At 41.7% G+C, this 19,157-nt stretch overlaps 1 long non-coding RNA gene across 1 annotated transcript; it reads left to right on the forward strand.

Moving 5' to 3' along the window:
* The first annotated feature begins 6 nt into the window (after positions 1–6).
* On the forward strand, positions 7–7,246 carry LOC139028842 (uncharacterized). The gene is made up of 2 exons (XR_011481081.1): positions 7–1,539; positions 1,578–7,246. It is a non-coding gene; the product is annotated as an uncharacterized lncRNA (long non-coding RNA).
* Positions 7,247–19,157: the final 11,911 nt, after the last annotated feature.

Consider the following 19,157-nt stretch of genomic DNA (forward strand, 5'->3'; position numbering starts at 1 on the left):
GCAAAGTTGTAACTTACAATTTTTCGCTGCCGCTTTGTGATCCTTGCTTTTTAATCCAGTATTGAGACGATTCGGCTAAAGATCCCATCAAGGCAGTCCCTTTTGGTCAGTTTGCGTTTAGGYTGGCAAAAGAAAGATCATTGTTGTTGCGGAGTGTAAAAAAAACGAAGTATTAGTTGTATAGGGCAATATAAAAATAATTTGGATGCAAAGCAGGCGATGAGTCTTGTGTTAGAGGGAGCGAGGAAGAGGTGAAAGTGAGATCTGATGATTGAAAAGAAAAAAACTCTTTGGATCTTTATTCCTGCTAATTAGTTTCCTGCAAAAAATGGCTGTGATTAATTCAGTGCGCATGTGCTTCATTACACAGGCACGACGGGAAGGGCTAATTAGCCACCTTCTGGATCAATAAGATTCAGCAAAGGAGAGAGCTAGGGAGAGAGAGAGGGAGGGAGGGAGAAAGAGGAGGGAGGGAGGGATGGATGGATAGATGGAAGAAGAAAAAGAGGAAAGTAATGATCAGGAATTGAAAATATGGAATTAAGTACAGCGGAAAGTAAGAGTTTGATTAGAAGGAAGACAGTGAAAGTTAATACTGGAGTAGACGCCGCAGCAAAGCACGTAATACCCCGCACTTCGCTGCATTTTGTCCGTTCTTTTTAGTTTTTTAAACTTCAGGCTATATCGCATTTATATTTCTTATTATTAACATATTTATATTAAAACACAGTAATAGCCTATATTCATTATTACATTTTCCTATATTGTCACTTGTGTTAGTAGTGAGACTAGAGGCAATCTGAGACAGCAGTGCTGACTGCTGGAGTTTGAGATACTTTTTAAATGTATTTATACAACTTATAGACACAAGTCAATAGTTTTATGATAGACTACAGTTGGACAGTACGGGAAAACAAGCAACCAAGACATAAAGCATTATGCATAAGGAAACTTTGACAAGATATGCACATATTTGCTATAGACAACTAAATAGCTTGTTATTTAATTTTGTTTTGTAAATTAATGCCTAGTCTCATGATGATATATGTCTAACGTGTGGGATAAGACAGAATGCCACTTAAACTAGAATGCACATTCCAAGCGACTGAATAACACCTATGACAATACAAATTAACAATTTATTTACATATTTGCAAACGTAATAAGCTATTTAAACATGATCCGTGCATTTTAAGCACAAAACGAGACGCAATAGCTCTCTTTGCATGCCTTAGAGATGCAAAAGCTTACAACAAGCGGGTGTAACACTACTTCTAATGATGTGCAAAGTTTAAAAAGCCTTATTCCACACTATCAAGTGTAGGGATCACTACTTTTATATGTCTACACATATATAGTTTGAGCTAAGATGCACCTGATAAGTCTGCCTTAGCCTCACTGTAACAGACCGATAAGTTCTGTAACTGTAGTTTCATGCATGTGTAATAACCTACTTCTGGATACAAACATAAATCCTTTTCGTGAGAATGTGGAATCCTTCAATGAAAAACGGAGATTTGTCTCGATAAAATATGCTTTGTCCCAGGATAGTAGTGAGAGGGAGATAGTGAGATGAGAGACCAGGATAGTAGTGAGAGGGAGATAGGGAGATGAGAGACCTGAGGGGATTGGAGACTATAAAGTCTACTGTCAGTGTAAAACAATAGTTTACAAATGACACTTGAAAACACCATTGTAATACAAAACTAAATCAATTTGGAGATATGTTACAATACCTCGACAGCATATCTGCGATGTATTTGAAATAGTTTCAGAATTGAAATTGAAGTTGTGAAAAGCATAGACTCCAACTTCCTGTGTGTGTATATGGTATGAATATGGCCCACGTCCAGTCCACTAGTTTCGAGTAGCTAGCCTCTGTGTGTGATATTGGCCACGAAGCTAACGCATTGAATTCTGCATTTTATGATGTTTATATGTGTTTGAGTAGGCCTATATATAGAAGATGTATACAACAAACACTCAAGCAGCAGATGAGGCTACTGACAGTAAGAAATGCATTGAGGGAGTTTGCATTGCATGATTCTCATATCTAATATTCCTATGCAGGTCAATACAGGTAGAATATATTGGATTGAATTCAGTCATAATCAATAACATTTCCTAAGTGTCCTAATACTATACTTTGTAGGCCTCATGATTTTCACCTGTTATTACAAATTATAACAACTTATCTAATCATCTCATTGGGCTTGATATTTCACTTCCAAGTGGTTTTTGTGAATGACTTTCTTATAGTGGTTAAATGTTTGACTATGAGTGTATGGTTTCAATCAAACAGTTATCTGAAAACAAGCATAATTGGCATTACTCAAGTCATATCCGTGCATTTAGAAATTATTCCTGATAAATGGAGAAACTTCCAAACGACTGCGTTCAAAGAGGTGACATTTGATCAATACTAACAACTGTAGTATAGATCGGTGAGGTTATCCACAGGTTTGCCTTTTTCCCCTTCACTTTCCCCCAAAACATTTCGCCTCTTATAGAGATGGTCACTTACTACGTTTGGTTCCCCCACATGGAAATATTGTATTCTAGAAATCAACCTTTGAGCTTGTCCTACTGCCTTTTGTCATGATAATTCTATTGTTGATTCTCTTTAAAGAAATTGACAATCCCTCACTTTCTGTTCTAACAGCTCCAAGCGGCCCTGATTCGCACAAATAAAACTAACCCGCTTAATTTAATTGATTAGGCTACACAATGTTTATTGGAGTAACATGAATCTGAATCACAGTCTATTCTTTTTTTTTTGACGAAGTGCACGTTTAAGTTGATATAATATGTAGCTTGTACAAAACACATAGGCCTGCCTATCATATTTTTCTCCTTGGCGTAATTTGTGAGATTCCAAACGCAGCTGTAATTCTAGTTTTAGGCTACTTCGATGATTTTATACGAGAATAAACGCACTTAAATGTAACCTTAACTAAGAGTAATCTTAAATGAGAAGGTAARGTCTATATTTTAGCGTCTATATTTTTCTTCATGATATTAAGCTAACATATAGTCTACTTAAACGGCCACATACATGTAAGTGATTTTATAATGAACACATAATACTATTTAGATTCAAATAAGCATGTCAAAAATKTTTTTTTCGATGTTTTAGTCTGAATGCTCATGTTGCATGCCTATTAAAATCTTCATTTGTATCTTGCTCTGATGTACGGTGAACATTAGGGATGACAATCAAAATGGGGAGCCTCACGTTCAATGTGAGCTCGTGCAGGTATGTTAGATCTCAGAGCCATCTACGTATTAGGGAAAAATCCTTACTTTGTACTCCTCAGCAGTGCACTTGCTTGACTATTAGGACCAAAAAGCGAAAACGCCTGATGCAAACAATAGCGTGTGTGTGTGTGTGTGTGCGTGCATGCGTGTGCCAAAGCCAATATTTGCAATGTTACAAGATTTTGCACCCATATAAAAGCATATTTGAGGCCACATATTTGATAGACCAATCGGGAATGTATCGATACAGAATCTTAGCACGGAAGCCTGCTTTGCATGTCACCTGTACCAAAACCATAATGACCAAGTGTGTCAAACTGAGATGCTGATTTAGCTGTGTGAGAGGCAGACTGAAAGGATTTGCGATGTGTCTACTCTCTCGGGAAAGGGAGATTGTAAAAATGAATGGGTAGAAAATAGAGTGCGAGAGGAGTTCGAGGGCCAGTGAGCTAATAAAGAGCCTTGTGTGATTGGGGCTGGTGAGAGACATAGCCTATCTGAGCCAGTCTATCGCTCTAGCAAGCCGAACAATGCCAATCTTAGTTTACAGTTTATGTTTAACTAACGAGCATTAATACCGTAGAGATCTGACTCGGTAGGATAACTCACGTTTATGAATATACAGACCAATTAGTACGAGCCCCGAAAAAAATGTGACAGGCTCACGAGCCTTTGTGTTAGGTGAATTACGATAACTGTCCACGTGCTAACCCCAATAGGCCTACATCGATGAGTGGCATAGCAAATTCACCACAGTCTGTATGACAGCCCGTGGATATGACAAAGAAAAGCTGAAGTAGCTTAATATGCTCACTCCAWTATTTGGGTCGCATGAAAATACTTGACCATCACAGAGCTGCATGAAACAAAACAATATATTTAAACACTCATGTATGGACCCTTAATATTGTGTAACATGGTTATAGTTTGGAATAATATTTTGCTATTCTACATTTACTGACGTTAAGTGATTGTATTCATTTCTATTTCAGAATATGCATGGGTAGGCCTACTGTATGTGTGTGTGTGTGTGTGTTACTTTATCTTAACCTCATGCACCGCGCGTGCCATCCCAGGATAACAAAGCACAAAAGGGAGCACAGAGGAAATGAGAGCGGAGTGAAAGCGTTTACAGATAAAAGCTGCTGTCTGGAATGGCTCTGTAACTTTATAAAGGGATAATGAACATTTTAGTCCGGAGGATTTGGGGATTTGGGCTATTATATTAACATATGAGGCACGCAAGTCCAGGTTTTATATTTAGGTACATAGAAGAGAAGGGGGCATAGCACATTCCGCAACACTAAAACAGTTTCCAAGAAAACGTTCATCTTATAACATTGTTTTCACCTCAGCACTGAATAACACTAACATGCTGGAATAAACTAACATGCTGGAGTAAACAAGTTTGATTAACAAATTAAATAATCAGTCAAATGAAAAAAGTCACCTCTGGATAAATGTGCCTTTGAAAATGTGGAGAGGCAAAGTTAAATGCTGTTYCWTATGTTCCTTCTAAAACAAACGGAGTATTCTTCAAGGATTTAGTCAGTAAGCAGCAACGTGCTTTTGTCCGGCCCTGCTGCGCCTGGGATGGATGGGGCATTACATGCTACCAGGTGCAATGGGAGCGCCCTCTTATGTTCACTCTGACCATGGGGATCAAGGAGCACATGAACCTGCCTCACCAGAGTCATGTGCCTCTCAGAAAGATAATCATCCCCGGTGCCCACCTGTGCGCCACCGCGCCAGCCCATGCTATCAGACTGCGATAGTGTCTTTAGCTATTTACATATGGCCAACATGCAAATCACCAGATACAGTCCACCGCCCAAAGGAGATGTGCAAAGGACAAGACCCATACAGGCTACTCTAGAGATGTTAGTTTWAAAAAAACAATATAGCTCATTCATCAGTGTTTACTTGTATCTAAAGCCATCTCTGCAGTCTATTTCCGTACGAGTATTCAGTGGTGGGCAAAAATATTTTTGAGAAAAAATAAATGAATCAATYAATAGAGATATAGATGTTCAACCCATCATATCAAAATAGGCTATAGTTTTGCTTMACAGCAGTTRTATAGTGTATATCTATTTCTTTCTATTTCATTTTATTTGCTAGTTAGTGATGTAATAAAATATGAATATTAATTAATATAATTATCATTTTATTTTAGGTTATATCGTAATAAGACCTCATTCGGGACCTTATACAGATGTTAGAATGATTTATTTTTTAAGATTAGAGTGAAGGGTTCCCCTATCCCCTATGTATGGGGGTGTCTTACACACAAGTGAAGATGAATATATTACAATTTAGTCATTATTTAAACATGTGTTCCTTATGAATGCACTACAGCGACCGAATCTTTACGGAAGCGTTTTACGTAGGCCTAGAGGTTATTTTGCATTGAATTGTTAACCCTGGAGTAAGATCTGCCGTAGCCTGATGTTTGCTAAACTGTGATGCATGATGAATATTTCATCCGTCAGTTCACAATCCCCTCTTCTTCTCTCCAAAGACTATTCTCTTTGTCACACGAAGCATATACATTTAAGACACACAAAATGCATCTTTTGCATGATATTTTGCATGCCCTGCGTACCGTTTTGTATCAAACAGCGTCCTGTTCTAAATAATCTTATAGCAAACACACTTCATCTATTTATTGTGTCGTAACTGTGTTTGGACGAAATGATTTTGAGAACAGTGTTTTTCTTTGATCTATGCAGGGCATAGAAAGGAAAAAAGTATAAAATATGAACAACATCCGGCGACCAACCTTGACCTATTGTTGTTCATTTTCTGTCCACCCATGTGTCATACGGTCTTTGTAAGGGCATTTCATATCTACGTGTGTGCATATAGGCCTAAGTAATTTTACTGTTTTCAAATAAATATTATTTCCCAATTTGCGCTACTTAGATAGGGTGGACAAGTACCAGACTAATATATGTTAATAACATGTTAATTACAAAACTCTAAATTGTATTACTTAATCAGAACTTAATTTGTTTGAAAAGTTGCGAAACCTGTTTGTTTGTGTATTATGTGCATACTCCACTCACGTTTCTATTGCTGATTAATCATTCGAAATTGCTATTCAAATCGTTAATTCTTTTGCAGAGAAAAACACTTCATGGTTTGATTGAAATGAAGGATTGTAATATTCACCACATATTCACAAACGAGACGATTTCGATCTCAAAAACATCCATTGTATGCATTTGTAATTGTTTTTGTCTGTTACATGAATGTAGTGTGTTAACGAAAATCAAAGGCAATTAAAAAGATATATTTTTGTCTGTAGTATTAAGTTTTGTTTGAGTAAATGAAAACAACAAACCAGCAACGTCAGAAAGTGGGGACTACACTGACATCGGTTGTGTGGATGCTAACTGAACTGGGAGCAGGAAGACCTGTTTGTTGTGATAACCATGATTTAGAGATAGTGACGTTGGAGGGTAAATATGACTACCGTCCGTCTGGTCACTCTGTCTCATTCACATTAAAAATAAGGAATATTCATTAATCTGGATCTATTCTTAGATACTACTGTACTGCGCTGTTGGAGTTTGGAACACAAGCATTTCGCTACACCCGCAATAACATCTGCTAAATATGTGTATGTGACCAATTAAATTGGTTTTGATTACTTGTGTCCTCCTGCTACCAACCCACTATACCTCTTCAGAATGTGCATTATTCTTTTAATTCGAATGTTGTATTCGTTGTTGGTGAGTGGATGTAGGATGCTACATGTTTTATTGCTAATGTCGATTTTAGAAATGTGCATTTCAGAAAACGAAGGTCAGCAACGGGGTTTGCTTATGTAAATACTGTAGGCCTATGCAACACGCAACGTGTGTGTAATGTGTGCGCGCACACGCGCGTGTCTGTGCCCCCTTACCCGGTAGGTTTGCTACTACCGTATAACCCAGTTTTTTTTGTAATCAACTAATAATGTCCATTAAAATATGAAACATCAGCTTGGTTTCCTTCGTTTATTATTAAAGTTGGTTCTATTCTGCATTTAGTTTTGTCTGTACACGCACACAATCCTCTGTTCCAACGTCAAAATAATGTGTTGAGAAACTATAAGTGATGCAAGGGGACAATYTTCGTCTCTGTGCACTAAAGTAGTACAGATGTCTCCCCATCACCCGTGCAAAAACAAGACACAAATGTATTTCAACCTGCCTGGAGCCTCGGTCCATCCGAGCAGCCMCATCATCCCTTATCACTGTCTGTCTGTGCTTCAACCATTTCATCTCTCTTCAGGTAAGAAKATTATTTTCAAAAACGACATTTTAAACCAATTKGTTTCCATAGACACTGTGATGAATACACTGGTGAGYTAAACKAWTRKAKCKAYYYYKCSGYSSKKKYMTWAAAAWTWKSGYKRTTTCAATCAAAATCAAATGAACGCTCTAACAACAATTTGATTGTCTTAGTTGCATTGCAGTGTCGATATACAAAGTTGGCCAATGCTACAAAATCAAGTCAATAATTGTATAAATGCGCGGAGTGCAACCATGATTACAGTGACGGTATAATTCACAGGCCTTCTGCAGACTCCATAGTTCCGGTTACGCGTAGGCTAAAACAGGCCTAGCGCATACATTTCAGGTCTACGGGGACATATAGAATAATGGACAAATCCCGAGAGCTGCTGTCAAGTGCTCATGGTGACAGACAGAGCCATGACGCATGGGCTTTGCGCGCTCTAGAGAGGAGAGGGGAGAGAACCGGGCGTCTCCAAAGACCAGGGCAGAGGGCTCCCAAATCAGAGCCATATGACCACTATACTGCACTGTGAATGAGAGGGAATATAACTGCTGCAGAATAGAATAACGCATGTCCACCCTTAAATTATCAACCGAAAAGGAAACATTACATCGACGCATAATATTGTGCCTGGTTTGGCTTTGCGCTAACAACATTCTAGGCCTAAAAGGAGAGTCATTTTCTCCGAGATGCTGCCGGGGAAAGCCCCCAAATCGCACACGATGAGAGATGACAGGTGGAAGCAGACACAGAAGGGCAGCCGAGATCTAGGATATCGCCAAGGGTCACCATCTAAATCCTGTGCCTCTGGATGCTTCTCTTTCAGCTGACATATATGGCTGACTTATGTGCCAAGCTATGGTCATGAAATCATTTCATCCACGCATGAACGCTTTCTTGAATTTGCCGTRAGGAAATCCTGCCTTTTCTACAACCCAAATACCAACAAAATAACCACAAATACCTAAGCTGAAATGACAAAAATACAAATGTATGACTGATTTGTTGATTAACATTCGATATGGAAATGAAGGCTTATTTACTGATTATATTGAACAAAGTATATGTTTTCAATCTCTTCAGATGTCATAATATCAAGGTAGAAAAATGAATCACATTACGCAATACTATTATAACTCCTATTCTAACTCTTATAGCCTACTGATTATTGAGCATCAACATTTGTATTTGAATGAGAACAAACTAACAATTTCAATAGGCTATCATAATTCGCCAGCTATCGTTAAGAATTTAAAATCCCCAAGTGTGTAACCTACAGGTATACCTACTACATTCCAGGTAATAGTAATTATGCATGGTAACAACGCCCTAATTAGGGAAACATGCATTGGCGATTAAGTCATGTGCATCAAAGGGCACACGTTGAGAATAACCTTTGATTTCCTTATTAAGTTAGAGCTCATCAAATTAAAGTTGATCTAATTTAAATCAGAAGGACTATGGTGAYGGTAATGATGATGGTCTTAATGCAAATGACGACATTGATGATGATGATGATAATGATGATGATGATACTAATAATTATGCTGATTATGTCAGTGATTTGTAAATTAGTGAAATATTTTAATATCATCCTGTTTTGTTTGTTTGTTTCCCCTGCCTGAAATATCATAGCTTCTTATTTAAATGGKTTCTTGTTCACTTATCAAAACATAAAACGAAACATTCAATGAGGCCGCATGCATCTTCAATTGTTAATTGAAAATAAAAGCTTATTTTCATTGTAAAAAAAAAATGTCGTCAGTGAAAGGATAGCGTTTAAGGGAAGTGGAATGATCATTCAATCTGAGCCTACTGTACAATTGACATTGGCATGCACTACACATTAACACGCACGCAGCGGACTGTCCTTGATCTGTATGAACCAACGGTGAAACAACTGAAACACAAACTCCTCTCTTTCTGCCCCTCTAAAACTTCCTGAAGTGCAGCCTGTCAGCCATAGCCTGAGCAGTGGAGCCATGTGGACTGGGAGTAATTGCAGGTGACCACAGTGACTATCTCTGAATTATGGGACGCTTAACCCCCGCCAGCCCTCCTACCCCCTCAGCTCCATGGCAGGTGATCCCACCTGTATTTGGAGAGGAGGGGGGGACCGAACGCTGAGCGTCCCTTGTTAGCGTGCTGCCTGTGGCCCTAGAGAGGCGGTGCCTAGCTGGCCTTTGGGGCCCCGGGGCCAATAAAAGCAGGTGATTAGTGAGGCCATTCCCTGGCTAGGTGTGAGCTTGTTAACGCAATTAAAGGCAGAGGTGTTAACCTTGGCACTACATTAACACTATAGGAGGGGTGGGGTCAGACCCTACCAGGGACAACACACATGCCCACCTAACATGTAGATTTTAGCAGACACTCTTATACAGAACAACTTACATTAGTGAGTGGATACATTTTCATACTGGTCCCCAGTGGGAATCGAACCCACAACTCTGGCGATGCAAGCGCCATGCTCTACCAACTGAGTCACACGGGACCCTCTAGGCAATACAACATTTCTACAGTTTATTCAGTCAGGATTTGAAAGGGTACTTAAGGCATCAGCCTAAATCTGGTGTCTGTACGTGACCTGTCCAATTTATTAGTTTAATTTTAATGTGATTAAATCCACTTTATTTTGATGCATATCTACACAGTAAAATAGGACACATTAACAACAACAAAAACAATGTGTGGCATGTAAAAGGTAATCTCCTCCCTGTGGTCAACTGACAGGCAGCTTTGTGACATTCCCCTCATTGCTTACAGGATGAAACATGTGCATTTGTTTAACTSCAATGACTCCAATGATCACAGGATGATTACTGGCCTGTCTTGAACTTGACTTAAAAACTTGAACTTGAAATCATTAGATGTCTACTATTTAAATGGTTTAATTCTGTGTCCTGAAATGTAATAATACTATTAGGTTAGGCTCTTGGTATAATAGTGAGAATGTGCACACTATGTTCTCTCCTAAAACTACACAGAACACAGCAGTCTGAACCATGCTGGGATCAACTAGAACATACAGATAGATGAACTCCATCTGTTCTCTTTCAACATCCACATGTAATATCATGCATGCAAATAAAAGTGTGATAATCTGTGTTGTGTTGTTTTTTTGTATTTTGTGTGTATTTTATGATATGTACAAATACATTTCCGGGAAAAAAGGAGCAGTGGAGATAGAGGGGAATTGCTTTTAACATATTCTGTTTAGAATTGTAAATGTGTTGTATAGGCCCTGCTGTCCAATTACATATATCTTTCATGTATGAAATCATGCATGTCTTTTTTTACCGGGAGGCCAAAGAGGGCCAGCACAAAGGAGCAACCCTGACTGCAGAGCAGAGCAGTGTGGAGCAGCAGCCCACATGCAGAACAGAGCAGGGCCTGGTGTGGTGGGAGCTAGGAGCCCAGCTCCATCAGCAGCCCACATGCAGAACAGAGCAGGGCCTGGTGTGTGGGAGCTAGGAGCCCTGCTCCATCAGCAGCCCACATGCAGAACAGAGCAGGCCTGGTGTGTGGGAGCTAGGAGCCCAGCTCCATCAGCAGCCCACATGCAGAACAGAGCAGGGCCTGGTGTGGTGGGAGCTAGGAGCCCAGCTCCATCAGCAGCCCACATGCAGAACAGAGCAGGGCCTGGTGTGGTGGGAGCTAGGAGCCCAGCTCCATCAGCAGCCCACATGCAGAACAGAGCAGGGTCTGGTGTGGTGGGAGCTAGGAGCCCTGCTCCATCAGCAGCCCACATGCAGAACAGAGCAGGGCCTGGTGTGGTGGGAGCTAGGAGCCCTGCTCCATCAGCAGCCCACATGCAGAACAGAGCAGGGCCTGTGTTGGTGGGAGCTAGGAGCCCTGCTCCATCAGCAGCCCACATGCAGAACAGAGCAGGGCCTGGTGTGGTGGGAGCTAGGAGCCCTGCTCCATCAGCAGCACACAGGCAAACAGAGCAGGGCTTGGTGTGGTGGGAGCTAGGAGCCCTGGGCTAGGAGCCCTGCTCCATCAGCAGCCCACATGCAGAACAGAGCAGGGCCTGGTGTGGTGGGAGCTAGGAGCCCTGCTCCATCAGCAGCCCACATGCAGAACAGAGCAGGGCCTGGTGTGTGGGAGCTAGGAGCCCTGGGCTAGGAGCCCTGCTCCATCAGCAGCACACAGGCCAGGGAGGAGGGGTGGTGGAGGGGGCGAGGGGGGGTTATCCCCCTGACTGGAGCCTTCTCCGCCTCTGACTCCTGCTGCATTATCTTTGTCCTATTGTGAACCAGCTGACCCTTCAGGCCCCGCAACGCAACGGGCTGCTCACAAAATACATTTCAGATCACGTCCTTAATTAGCTCCACAAAGATGGATATTGTCTCTCCTAATGCTTAGAAGTGTTTTATTTTCCACACACTCACACAAATAAAAAAACATGTAACCCTTAAAGACTCATAAGAAAGCTCAAAATTAGATCTGTTAGGTTACTTATCTTTCCCTCTCGTTTTCTCTTTCTTTCTTTCACAAATGATGGCTCGCTGCAGTGTACTTATAATTTGCGGTGACCTAAATTTTGCAAAATGACTTTGAACTTTTCAAACAAAGGCCCTCAGCTCAGCAGAGGCTGGCTGATAGTGATCCTCTCCTGCATCCTGCACGCCGCTTTGTCTGCCATGTTTTCTTTTRATTTACTTAATTCTATAAACACCATTTACTTTCAATCAGGATTATTTAGAGCAGAAAATAACCTAATTCACAGTAGCTGAAGAGCTAGTATCTCTTTGCTGTTTTGTCTATTGTGTMGAAGAAACCCTTCCAGCTTTGCAATACAGGTATACAGTGTATGTGCTTCAGTATTTGCAATGTGCCTCAGAAGCTTTGATTCAGAGACATAATAACAAAGAGTGAATGCAAAAATACCAAATGTTCTCCTAAATCATGCAGATTTCCTAATCACATAGTGATTTAACATCATGTGAAGTGGGATTTAGTGTTTACCACCGACTAGATATGGTTGCACGATGCCATTGGGAACTCATATTATGTGTAACTAATATGCTATTAGAAAATAGCGCTGTGAAATATATGAGTACAAAATACTATTGATGACAGGTAAGGTGATAATTATGTTGTGAATCAAGAAGAGTAAAAGTTAAATGACACCTCCATTAGTCTGACCGTGTTCATATGGTATCAGATCCCAGTAAAGCATCACTGTATCTCCTTCATCTGTGCAGCTAGGTAGCTGTGCCAGTAGCAGATTGAAACCCAGCCCAGATCCATCTCTCCCAGAGTCACTCTGTATGGAAATACGGACCTCTGAACCTATGCGCCACACAGCGCAAACATGCATGTCCACATTCCCTGCACACATACACACTGAAAAGCTTACACACACATGCATGTGAACACCCACCCACCCTTGGCTTTACTAATGACCAGAGATGACATTTCATCTGCTGGAAAATGCTTTTTTGCCCATAATGAACTGAAAAGCACCCGTGTCTTGGGACTGTCAATCCCCTTTACTTAAAACACCAGAAAAAAGCCTCCTGCTACAACATGAATGTGTGTATTTGTATGCCTTCAAAATAATATGCATACATGTGTGTATATGTTCAAACAAACGTTTATGTGTGCATATACAGTACCAGTCAAATGTTTGGACACACCTACTCATTCAAGGGTTTTTCTTAATTTTTTTACTATTTTCTACATTGTAGAATAATAGTGAAGACATCAACACTATGAAATAACACATATGGAATTATATAGTAGCGAAAAAAGTGGTTAAACAAATCACAATATATTTTATATTTGAGATTCTTCAAAGTAGCCACCCTTTGCCTTGACGACAGCTTTGCACACTCCTGGCATTTTCTCAACCAGCTTAACCTGGAATGCTTTCCAACAGTCTTGAAGGAGTTCCCACATATGCTGAGTACTTGTTGGCTGCTTTTCCTTCACTCTGCGGTCCACCTCATCCCAAACCATCCCAATTGGGTTGAGGTCGGGTGATTGTAGAGGCCAGGTCATCTGATGCAGCACTCTATCACCCTCATTCTTGGTCAAATAGCCCTTACACAGCCTGGAGGTGTGTTGGGTCATTGTCCTGTTGAAAAACAAATGATAGTCCCAGATGGGATGGCATATCGCTGCAGAATGATGTGATAGCCATGCTTGTTAAGTGTGCCTTGAATTCTAAATAAATCACTGTCAGTGTCACCAGCAAAGCACCCCCACACCATCACACCTCTTCCTCCATGCTTCACGGTGGGAACTACACAGGCGGAGATCATCTGTTCATCTACTCTGCGTCTCACAAAGACAAGGCGATTGAAACCAAAAATCGCAAATTTGGACTCATCAGACCAAAGGACAGATTTCCACCACTCCAATGTGAATTGCTCGGGTTTCTTGGCCCAAGCAAATCTTTTCTTATTATTGGTGTCATTTAGTAGTGGTTTCTTTGCAGCAATTCGACCATGAAGACCTGATTCACACAGTCTCCTCTGAACAGTTGATGTTGATATGTGTCTTACTTAAACTCTGTGAAGCATTTACACTGCTCAAAAAAATAAAGGGAACACTAAAATAACACATCCTAGATCTGAATGAATGAAATATTCTTATTAAATACTTTTTTCTTTACATAGTTGAATGTGCTGACAACAAAATCACACAAAAATTACAATGGAATAAATTATCAACCCATGGAGGTCTGATTTGGAGACACTCAAAATTAAAAGTGGAAACCACACTACAGGCTGATCCAACTTTGATGTAATGTCCTTAAAAACAAGTTCAAAATGAGGCTCAGTATGTGTGTGGCCTCCACGTGCCTGTATGACCTCCCTACAACGCCTGGGGCATGCTCCTGATGAGGTGGCGGATGGTCTCCTGAGGGATCTCCTCCAGACCTGGACTAAAGCATCCGCCAACTCCTGGACAGTCTGTGGTGCAACGTGGCCATTGGTGATGGAGCGAAGACATGATGTCCCAGATGTGCTCATGGATTCAGGTCTGGGTACGGGCGGTCCATAGCATCAATGCCTTCCTCTTGCAGGAACTTGCTGACACACTCCAGCACATGAGGTCTAGCATTGTCTTGCATTAGGAGGAACCCAGGGCCAACCGCACCAGCATATGGCACAAGGGTCTGAGGATCTCATCTCGTCTAATGGCAGTCAGGCTACTCTGGTGAGCACATGGAGGGCTGTGCGGCCCCCAAAGAAATGCCACCCACCCATGACTGACCCACCGCAAACCGGTCATGCTGGGGATGTTGCAGGCAGCAGAACGTTCTCCACGGCGTCTCAGATTCTGTCACGTCTGTCACATGTGCGTGTGAACCTGCTTTCATCTGTGAAGAGCACAGGGCGCCAGTGGCGAATTTTCCAATCTTGTGTTCTGGCAAATGCCAAACGTCCTGCACGGTGTTGGGCTGTAAGCACAACCCACCTGTGGACGTCGGGCCCTCATACCACCTCATGGAGTCTGTTTCTGACCGTTTGAGCGAAACATGCACATTTGTGGCCTGCTGGAGGTCATTTTGCAGGGCTCTGGCAGTGCTCCTCCTTGCACAAGGCGGAGGTAGCGGTCCTGCTGCTGGGTTGTTGCCCTCTTACGGCCTCCTCCACGTCCCTGATGTACTGCCTGTCTCCTGGTAGCGCCTCCATGCTCTGGACACTACGGCTGACAGACACAGCAAACTTCTTGCCACAGCTCGCATTGATGTGCCATCTGGATGAGCTGCACTACCTGAGCCACTTGTGTGGGTTGTAGAGACCCCGTCTCATGCTACCACTAGAGTGAAAGCACCGCAGCATTCAAAAGTGACCAAAACATCAGCCAGGAAGCATAGGAACTGAGAAGTGGCCTGTGGTCACCACCTGCAGAACCACTCCTTTATTGGGGTGTTGCTAATTGCCTATAATTTCCACCGTTGTCTATTCCATTTGCAACACAGCATGTGAAATTTATTGTCAATCAGTGTGCTTCCTAAGTGGACAGTTTGATTTCACAGAAGTGTGTTGACTTAGAGTTACATTGTGTTGTTTAAGTGTTCCCTTTATTTTTGAGCAGTGTATTGGGCTGCAATTTCTGGAGGCTGGTAATTTAATGAACTTATCCTCTGCAGCAGAGGTAACTCTGGGTCTTCCTTTCCTTGGCGGTCCTCATGAAGCCAGTTTCATCATAGCACTTGATGGTTTTTGCGACTGCACTTGAAGAAACTTTAAAAGTTCTTGAAAATTTCCCGGATGAATGACCTTCATGTCTTAAAGTAATGATGGACTGTCCTTTCTCTTTGCTTATTGAGCTGTCTTTACCAAATGAACTATCTTCTGTATACCACCCCTACCATGTCACAACACAACTGATTGGCTCAAACGCATTGAAAAGGAAAGAAAGTTCACAAATTACTTTTGATTTTGTTTAACACTTTTTTGGTTACTACATGAATCCATATGTGTTATTTTATCGTTTTGATGTCTTCTCTATTATTCTACAATGTAGAAAATAGTCAAAATAAAGAAAACCCTGAATGAGTAGGTGTGTCCAAACTTTTGACTGGTACTGTAGTACGAGAGCGTGTGTGTGTTTGATGAGCTTTCCCCGCCTCCCCTGTCACCCTGGCAGAGGCGGCCACACATTTCCCCACCGCATGTGCAGCAGCTCTGCTCTCTGTGGTCAGTGCCTGCAGGGGTCAGTAAAGAGCTCAGGGTGAGCATCTATCAATCAAACAACGTCCACATTTCAGAGCCTCTAATCCGAGGGAACAAACAGGAAGAGAGAGCTGAAAGCAGGCCGTTTATCAGCGAGACTTTCCTACATGCTGCCTCCTAGTGGGAGCAGACTATGTGAGGGGACACGGGCTGGGGGCTGCTGGGAGGCGGCTGGGGGACTGGCCAGCTTCAAAGTCCAGAAGGAGTTAAAGGGCTTAGGGCCCGGTCAGCAGAAAGCAGGGGGACTTCACAGCCTTACCTGATGGGGTGTTGGTTTGAGTCGTCGCCGCACGGAAGCCTCTCCCGCTTTTCAAGTGTCTGTTTGAAGCCGTCAGGCTGAAAGGTCACGCCTCTCAGTCATCAGCAGGTTGGTTGGTGTGGCTGGTGGAACGGATGGCCACAGGCTATTACTAAGTTCAGACTGTATTCTTTCTTGGATATTCAAAAATAATAAAGCTATAATGTAAAGCTATAGGATCTGGTGCCTGGCACCTTGATAAGTTTGGCTGATGTACTCCTAAAATATCCAGGTATTTCCAGGTTTTCCAAAGCTATTGGGTTTGGGAATACAAGATTCCCGTGTCACAAGAGATACAGGATACTGACCTATCAGGATGACAGTGATCCAGACTGCCTATCAGGATGACAGTGATCAGACCTGCCTCATCAGGATGACAGTGATCAGAACTGCCTATCAAGATGACAGCGATCCAGACTGCCTATCAGGATGACAGTGATCCAGACTGCTATCAGGATGACAGTATCCAGACTTGCCTATCAGGATGACAGTGATCCAGACTGCCTATGGATGACAGTGATCCAGATCGCCTATCAGGATGACAGTGATCCAGACTGCCTATTCAAGATGACAGTGATCACAGACTGCCTATCAGGATGACAGTGGATCCAGACTGCCTATCGGATGCGATGATCCAGACTGCTATCATGGATGACAGTGATCCAGACTGCCTATCAGGATGACAGTGATCCAGACTGCCTATCAGGATGACAGTGATCCAGACTGCCTATCAGGATGACAGTGCCACCTGGAAAAAGAAGAAGACGACAAAAAAAGCACCATGAGAAAAATGAACGTACGAACCAAAACAGTTGAGGCCAAAGATATAATACAATGTGTTGTAGTGTATGTACAGTGCATTCGGAAAGTATTCAGACCCTTGACTTATTCCACATTTTGTTACGTTTCAAAAAAACTGTTTTTGTTTTGTCATTATGGGGTATTTTATGAGGGAAAAAAATCTATTTGATCCATTTTAGAATAAGGCGGTAACGTAACAAAATGTGGAAAAAGTCAACGGGGTCTGAATACTTTTTAAATGCACTGTACGTGTAGCACTTTGTGTGTTCCCTCCCGCTGACTCATAGCAAAAAATGATTATCTTTCATAAAGGGAAAAACAGGACAATATGGCTTCTATCAAGCCTTAGAAATCTTTAATAAGCTGTTTTAGAGCAAACTAAATTAATATATAATTATTTGTATTACCGCAGGACACAATCGTATGATTTCCAGATTGTATTAAGTAATAAACGCAATGCTCGGTGTAATTTCTCCTCTCGTACCACTGTAGGCTTTTAAAATCAGAAATGAAAAAGATTTCTGGAGAAACTTAATTTCCCTGTAACCAGAACAAGACATATTCCTGTAATAACGCTCATAATTGCGTGTTCTGCAGAGGATCTCTCATACACAACAACAAAGTCACTTAGACAACACATATTTATTCAACTGTCAATTCCTTGGAAAGAAATATGTACACAAGATATTTGAATTCCACATGGGCCTGGTGTGTGCGAGGCTGAGTAAATGCGCTTGTCATAGGCTAGGCTTGTGACAGCTCCAGAGTGACAGAGCTTTAGTTAGGGAATAAAGGACGGGGGGAGGCAGACAGTCTGTGATATCTGAATGGTCCCTTTGGAACCCCCTCTATTTGGCAACATTTTTACGATTATTTTTACCTCTGTGGTTAGACCTGAGTTGAAGCCCATGTTAAATTGTTCCCAAGAGCTCTTATTATGTTGCTGATGAGGAGCTCCGGGGAGCAGCGTTTAAAACTGCAACAAAAACAACCAGGCCTCAGCTCATTGGCCACGGCAATGAGAGGGCGGGGTAACTCCTAAGATGCTCCTCCCATCAGAGAGAGAGAGAAAGAAAGAAGGAGAAAGAGAGAAAGTGAGATAGCAGGAGCAGAGAGAGAAAGAGCAGAAAGGGGGTGGATGGAGAGGCGCAGGGAGGCGCGGGGGCTGTGTACTTTCAGGATCATCTAACATCTGGTGCACTCATAGCTCACAATACTGAGTTAATGAAGTTGGGCCCAGCTTTACAATGTTTGGTGCTATAGCATTTCATTACATTCATACCAGAAGGAGCCTTTGAGTCTTTTCTTAGGCATAACCCATTTTTCTTTTGCACCCTAAACAACTATGAAATGAGCATTACTTTTTTTTTTTTTTTCATTGCATTTGAGTCCATTTTCTAAACCCTCCTTATCTATTTGTCATACAGGTCTGAAGTACTCTCAGAGAATATGCTCTTATTAKCTTATCATTTATTTAATCAATTGGACCATTCATTTTCAAAGTTTTATTATTTTCATATTTATAAGACCAATAACAGCAACACTCAGACATAAATAATAGTTGTCTTTGCTCAAGTTGAGTGGCTAAAACGTGAAAGGGAAAGGGTTTTCTATGTAGGATACATGTATAGAGAAAGGGTAAGTGCACGCATGTGTGAGCATGACTCATTGCGAACACACACACAGTAGCCATGTGTATTTGTCTTGCAGGCTCCCTGTCCCTCTCTCTCTCCCTCTCCCTCTCCCTCTCCCTCTCCCTCTCCCTTTCTCTTTCTCTCTCTCTCCTCCTCTCCCTCCATCTCCCTCCATCTCCCTCC

Source organism: Salvelinus sp. IW2-2015, linkage group LG15 (genome assembly GCF_002910315.2).
Source record: "Salvelinus sp. IW2-2015 linkage group LG15, ASM291031v2, whole genome shotgun sequence".
NCBI lineage: Eukaryota > Metazoa > Chordata > Actinopteri > Salmoniformes > Salmonidae > Salvelinus > Salvelinus sp. IW2-2015.